This window comes from Adiantum capillus-veneris, chromosome 4 (assembly GCF_014529385.1).
Source record: "Adiantum capillus-veneris isolate H3 chromosome 4, ASM1452938v2, whole genome shotgun sequence".
NCBI lineage: Eukaryota > Viridiplantae > Streptophyta > Polypodiopsida > Polypodiales > Pteridaceae > Adiantum > Adiantum capillus-veneris.
The window spans coordinates 148,294,516-148,302,147 of NC_140934.1; the positions used below are offsets into that span (position 1 = coordinate 148,294,516).

The 7,632-nt window shown below is 37.1% G+C and overlaps 1 pseudogene; it reads right to left on the minus strand.

Moving 5' to 3' along the window:
• Positions 1-1,474: 1,474 nt before the first annotated feature.
• Positions 1,475-6,353, minus strand: LOC147460138 (uncharacterized; annotated as a pseudogene).
• Positions 6,354-7,632: the final 1,279 nt, after the last annotated feature.

Sequence of the window (7,632 nt, forward strand, 5' to 3'; positions counted from 1 at the left end):
TGAACTACCCCAAATTGCCTGCTCCAAAAAAGGGACCATTGATAGAAGAGTACATGGTGAAAACCCTAATGGGCGCCACCTCCTTCTTCAAAAGTCTTTCGAATCTATCATGTGCGATGCTATATAAAATTTACTGAATGTTGCTCACCTGCATCGAAGTATTCCATGAGCCAGAGCAAGCAGGCACCCCGTGGATGTCATTCCTCGAGGGTAAGAAAGGTTTATGCTACGATTACAGTGGCCAACCTTCCGAAGAAGTCCTCTATGGCTTCTATGCTAGATGTATGTTTTTACCTTCTCACAATATGCTGGCGTTTGAGGAAGTGTTCAACAGAGGGTTCTTCACTTGGCGAACAAAGATATTTGGGCTAGTAATCAGCAACCTGACATCACGATTCGTAGGCTTCTCCGTAGTAAAGATGAAAAACAGAGTCACTATGCAGTTCTTGCAACTGCCAAAGATAAAGAGAGTAAGATCAGGTACCAAAAGGCACTAAATACGCTTAAAGACCGCCTCGCCAGCCGTCAATCCGAAGATGGAGATTTATTTTTTGCAAGCTTCGTGTTTCGTGCTTTTACAATTAGTACTTTTTTTTGTTCTTTTGCATGCAACTGGCCTAAATGAGCTTTTCTAAGACAAAATTTACACACAGCTATTGGCTAAAAGTAAACAAATATGAATTTAAAACCAAAGTTTGAAGTGCAAAAAAAATTTAAAATTGCTAGATTTTTCTTCATTTTAGCTTTAAAAAATTCATAAAGTACCTCTCCACCTTCAGCACAAAGGCCTTTGCAAGAGATTAAGGACGTTCACACATACAACAGACTAACAAAAAACCCTTCATATAAGTTTATACTACTTTTTCGTTCTTTTGCAGTATAGCATGGCCTAAATGAGCTTGTCGAAGACAAATTTTGCACATAAACTATAGTCCAAAATTAAACAATATGAATCCAAAACCAAATTTTTCAAGTACAAATAATTATTTTTTTTGGAAGAGTTTCCTTCATTTAGCCTAAGAATTCCAAAAAGTACCTCTCCACCTTTATCACAAAGGCCTTTCCAAGAGATCAAGGACGTTCAAAACAATGAAAAGACTAACAAAAAATCCTTCAAATAAAACCTTTGTTAGCTACCACCTAGAGAAACGTATGCTCTTTAAAAAGGAATTGAAAGTATGACAGGTACGTAGTCTCACAAGGTGATCTTAAATCTTTCTCAAACCAACATAGAGACATGCCAAACATAGAGACATTCCAAACATAGTGACATCAATAATGTAGTCACACATTGTTACCACCCAAAAAAAAGTAAAAGAAGTACATAATCCATAGATCATAGTAGTAACAAAATCAAATGTATGGATCTTCTCACAACAATCTCCTCCCTCTTAACTTGGCACGGGTCCACACACTATGGGAGAAAGACATTGCTCATAGAGTACATCATCTAGCTCTAAACACATGAAATGTATCAGGTCTTCTGCACTCGCCTTCCCCAAACCACCACACCCTGCAAACACATCCAAGACATAGTCGCAATGCTCTGTGAATGTTTCCAACAACCACCTGACCATGTCACCAACATAGAAATAAACACCATTACTCTTGCAAGTGGTGGAAACATTGTGTCAAAATTAATTAATACAAGGACCATTCAAATAAACATCATACAAGATAAGTGACTTACCGAAAGAATATATTTCACCATCAACTTCTGTTGTAAAAACAAATCATCTAATACATAGCTACGGTATGCTAGAAACAACCTCTCAGAAATCTTCTCTCCACTCTCTCTGTCGTAGCTCTGCACAGCTTGACCAACACAATGCCAAAGACACATTATAAGATCAAGCACCTATTTGAATACACAAATTGTAAATATGATATTATCATATTAAGAAGCTTACCATAGAATAAATGAAAACAAAATATACTAAAACATTAATGATCTTATCGCCTCTCTAGTGACGGGATGTCGATATGCCTTGGAGTCACACACAAGCGTCCAAGTACGATGAATCACAAGCCCCACTCTTGATGCATCCACAAGAAACTCCCCTATGTGCTCAGCTAAGCACATGGTGACCAAGAAGCCCTTGTCGGCGAAATACTCGCAAGCAAGATCCATGCAACCCCTTACCAAACCCGACGAGAAAGTCTTTCACTTGGAAATATTCATGCCCTCTAAAAAATCAAAATGTCAATAGGACAAGTTACTTTCTTGTTACCCTTTAAAATAATAAAATTTTACTTACCCCAAGGGATAGGACCAAGGGCGTCCACCAATAAACCCGTAGAAAAATCTGCAAATATCAATCGAGCTACCTCTCGACATGGCACTCCATCTTTGCTATAAAGATGCGTCTTTTGAGTGACAAAAAACTTGTTGATGCTATTTAGAAATAATTTCTAGTAATATATTGAAAAACATACTAAATTTAATGTTTCATGGATGTTGCATTTACCTAATTACAACAAATCTATCAATTTGGGTCACATCAACAAGTAGAGCATCAACGAAAGTCTGGTATTGGAATCCTGCAACCATTATTTACAGAGGTAACTTTCTAACAATCTTTACATGCAAGTAACTTTAAATTCAAATTCATTTGAGACAACTTGTCAACAGAACGTGTCATAGGTCGTCTCTCCCAACTCTCTTGACCTAGAGAGGACTCTGCAACAAAGGAGGTAGTAGGCGCTAAAGAGAACCCAACGTGTCATAGGTCGTCTCTCCCAACTCTCTTGACCTAGAGAGGACTCTGCAACAAAGGAGGTAGTAGGCGCTAACGAGACCCCAACCGCATTCATCCACTTTGGATCACTTGAGGTGCTAGGAGGCTCCATAAGCCCTTTACCTTTCTTGTCCGAAATGCCAACAAAAAGGGAAGAAGTAGCTCCAGTGGTTGTTTGAGTAGTCCTCACATTGGACTGTGTACCTTGGGCAGCTTTTGTGGCATTCTTACTATCTTCAATCTCGGCACTTTATTAGGAAGAGGATGGGGTCTAGGAGGGCCTTTTTATTTGCCATGAGTATTATGGAGGTGATTAAGATTTGGACGAATAGATACATGCCATGTGTGCAAGAATGGTGGTTGTGTAAGAGAGGTGTAAGAGTGGTCAAAGGATGCACTTTTCCACCCAAAAAGAGAGAGAATAAATTTATGATTTTCGGCCTTCCATAACTCCTACATATGATCTCCCATTTGAGTGAAGATTATAGATTTGGAATCTACACGCTGAGCTCTTTCCATAGATATGCTACATGATATATGTTTGCCCACTAGATTTTAAATTTCATTTTGAGGGGAAAATTTGAATTCAAATAAATTAGCCGTTTTACCTGTTTGAATTCAAAAGTTCTCCTTTGATTGGTTTCTTAATACTAAAGGTTTGACTCCCTTAAACTGCCAAATAAAGAGGCCCTCCTAGGCTCCATTCTCTTCCTAATGCCTTCGCTTACTTGATGCTCCATAGATGAGGGTGTAGTAAGTGTGTCCAATTCTTTATTACTATGGGTCTCTTGCTTGAATCCTACAAGCATCATTTTTTCTATCATCATATGCATAGATTCAAAGTACACACATACATTCATAAATTAATCTTTCACATTATTTTAAGAACTTACTATCATGAAGATCCTTCTCTTGCTTTGGGATTACGCCAATCGGATAGCCACCAAGGACATAATTGTACTTCCCATGGTGTCATATTTTTCTCAAGCAGGGAGGGAGAATACATAGTACTCTCATCATTGACATCAACCCACTCTCTTGTCAATTGTGAAATCTCACCCAATCTTCCCTCTTCAACACATTGCAAAATCCACCTGCAACAATTGTCAAAGTACAAAGGAAACTAGAAGTATTGAGAGAAGAAAAGTAGAAAGTAGCCACAAATTTTTCAGCAGAGTCTCCTTTGTTTTAGAGAACATTTTTCAAATAATAACCATTAAAGCCACCCTATCTTAGGCTTCCAGGTGGAATTTAAGGCAAAGCAATATTCAAGAAAATCAAGCCACTAAATTCTTTTAATATTCTCCTTTATTTTGGTAATTCCATGACACAAAATAAACAAACCATCCATTTTTAAGATTCTATGAGGAATTTAACGTATAGAATGAAGTACTTCTCATGCATGCATTTCACAATGCAATAATCACCATCAATAGAGAAGTAATCTTAGAGTCAAACCTATACAGAAGCCGTTTTGTTGAAAACACAAGCTCAGACATCTTCTCTACAACATCCGAAGACTTCACCCCATCCATAAGATATGTAAAAGCCTGCATGTAATTATCTCACAATTAAGAGACATGTAAACATATTCATAAATTCTAACTTATATTTCACTTTATGTATACTTGCAAAACATGATTCTTCAAGCTTATCTTGAAGAACTCATCCAATGAATCTGGTAATTGTGGCCCTTCAACTTGTATCTTTTGGATTAAAAGAGAGGTCTCAGAGTGCATATGAGCCCAATATGTTTCTTTCTTCATGTAAGTCCAAAATGCCTTATAATCTTGAAATTGAGGACATAGGGGGTCTTTGGACTTTGTGAGACTCATGAGTTGTAGTAATATTTTCTTCCTACGATACGTACAAACTTAAACTTAAAGAAAACATTGAACAAAATCAGATATAGCTAAATAACTGTATCCAAAATACCTTTTAGGAGAGATTTTAGAACTTGTAAGGCAATACAATTTGTCTCTTGTAATTCTACACTTGCTTGTATCCTCCCACTTTGTGCCAATCAACACTTTAAAGAAATCCTCTCCATTATGGGGATTTGCAATGTATAGATACTTGTAGCCTCTGTCTTTGATCCGTTCCTCCTCTACTCTAGAAGCTTTATCTAAACGTTTCTTCCTCTCGCCCTCATCTAAACTAAATGCTTCAATCTTTGCCTTTTCTTTAGAGAGGAATGCTTGAAATTCATCCTTACATCATAAATTAATTATGTAACCATCAAGCAATGCACAAAACTATAAATGGAAGGAAGAAAAAAGAGAGTAGTCACCTTCCAAACAAGTTGTGAAATCAATTCACAAGGAGAGTTATACCAAGGAGGAACACCATGATAATATCGGGCCTCTACACTCATCTCAACTTCTACCCACTTCCTCATTTTGGGTGTCAATCTATCTAGAATAGATTCTTTGTTGGCAACACTAAACTTTTGAAACATGTACACCTCATGAGCCATGTTTGGAGTCACCTCAGCTCTAGAAATCCTATTTACAACAATAAATTATGTGAAGTGAATAGTTAATCATAATGTTTCCTTCTCATGGAGTTAAGCGATGATAAGTGACTTACGCATTGGTTGTGTCTAGGGCAAGTAGAAGCTCTACTTCCTTTGCCTTTGGTACTTGTATAAATTGACACCTCACACTCACATGGTATTTCGCATTATCGGAGTACTCTGTATATTAAAACGACAACTATAAGATTCAGATAGAAGCATCATTCACAACAAGGAAATTAGAGAATGTAAGAAAAGGACATACTTTCTTTGATACGTCTCCACCATGTCTTCAACCTGTGGCTACCATCCCAAACCAAAAATTTCTTACCCCTCAGGTCATGCCACTCTTTTCCAAGAGCTCTCTCAAACTCATCATTCTTTTGACACCATACATGTCCCCACTCTTCAAGGTTTCTTGTTGTCACTGGCATTATCTCTCCTCTAGCACCCTCCATGGAAACAAGAAATGACCCATAGCTTCAAGATAAGCAGATGAGTCAAAAGAAGGTATCAACCATTGTGCATCATTGGTGGCAAATCTAACTGCTTCATGAGCCACCAATCTACATAGAGGAATAGGAGGAGGCATAGTCCTTTTCTTCACATAAAACTTGCTCAACACATCATTCATCAAGCCAAGAGAAAATTGTTTGCCCAATTGTTTTGAATGTTTCTTCTCCTTACCATCATTCTCTCTCCCTTGATCACTTTCATTACTCACTTCTTCATTTTCATCAAGACCTTCTTCATCCAAATTAGCATCTACAAAAAGAAACAAAAAAAACCAAAATCGTAAAAATAACAAAAGTAAAAGTAGTCAATGCTATAAACCATGGCAATGGATTATACATACCTTCTATATGATTAGAATCCTTGTCCACTTCAGCTTCATCATCATAAACAATGAAAACACATTTTTTGTCACGTATGGGTTTTTTCTTTTTAGGGGTAGTGTCTAAAGGACGTACACGTGATGATGCTTCTTGTTCTATCATTCTTTTAGAAGTACATCCTGAATGCAACTTCATGTTCACTTGACGGCTATTATGTTGAGAGGCATGGATCTTTCTTTTTGTGTTCTTTCTCTTGGGCGCCATTAAATACATTATAAAAATCATACAATAAAAATATTCAAAAGTTAGAGGTTTGTCAAGACCAAAAAAATATTTCAAGTATAAAAAACTAAAAAATGGATGGAGTCTATTCTATTTCTACACAAAATTTCTACAAAACAATGAAATTAAAAGCTTAGTGTATAGTAAGTATTTGAGCTCTCATATCATCCGCTTGCAAACGGATGATCAGAGAGCTCAAAAACTCTTATGTTTTATCTAATTTTAATACAAGAGTTTAAAATAGCCACCCAAATTAATCACTATTTCAAGTACTTAGTGTATAGTAGGTGTTTGAGCTCTCTAATCATCTGCTTGCAAGCGGATGATTGGAGAGCTTATCAAGTCCAATGTTTTCTATAATTGTGATACAATAACTAAAATAAAAGTTAAAAAAATATTCAAAACTTAAAGATCTAACCATTATATCAAGGCATTATTTTTCATAAGTAATAAAAATTTTCAAAACATAATGTAATGGAATTGGCCTATTTAACTTGAGAGTAGCGGAAATTAATGAGAGTACTTTTGAGAAATAACTTTGTGAGCATAACGGGTGAACATAATTGAAGATAGCAACATAATCATAGCAATTAGTTAACCTGGCATAAACAATACTTTTGCAAGAGAGAGAATTTAGAGAACATGACAACAATTGAGGACCGGATTTATGTGGAGCCGGTCCCCCATCCAATACGCATTTGTATTATGATTTCTCCCATTAAGAGAGACTTGTTACAATACAGTCTTTGTGCTCCTTGTGACCTAGGTGATGTAATGAAGAGGGAAAGCTTCATGCATCACAAACATAACATAAACTTGAAGAAAGTTTTAGCTATCCCAAGCCTCAGTCCCAAGACCTCAAACACCTTCGAAGGTGGAGAGAGCTAGCAAGGAATGAGGGTAGGGAAGAGGAAGAAGAAACATTTCGTAGGAGAAAGAATTAGTTCCTCACTTATCATAACTCTTGTTGCTAGCATACATAATAGCATAGTAATGAAGAAGAAGGAGATGGAAAGCTTAAGCATTGAAGCATGGCTCTTGGTTGGATTTGCACTTCATAGCCAAGAGTGTTGGTGTATGGTCTCCTCTACTTGCTTGGAGAGGGAGCTCTTGCACTTTGCATAGCACACAATAAGAGTGTTTGTGAGTGTGTGTGGGTGAGTATACCCCCTAAGAAACCCCCTAGCTTGCTTGGGTCGACCCCCCCTTGTAGCTCATGCTTGAAGCTCATTGGACCCCTCCAGGCCTAGCCAATCATAAG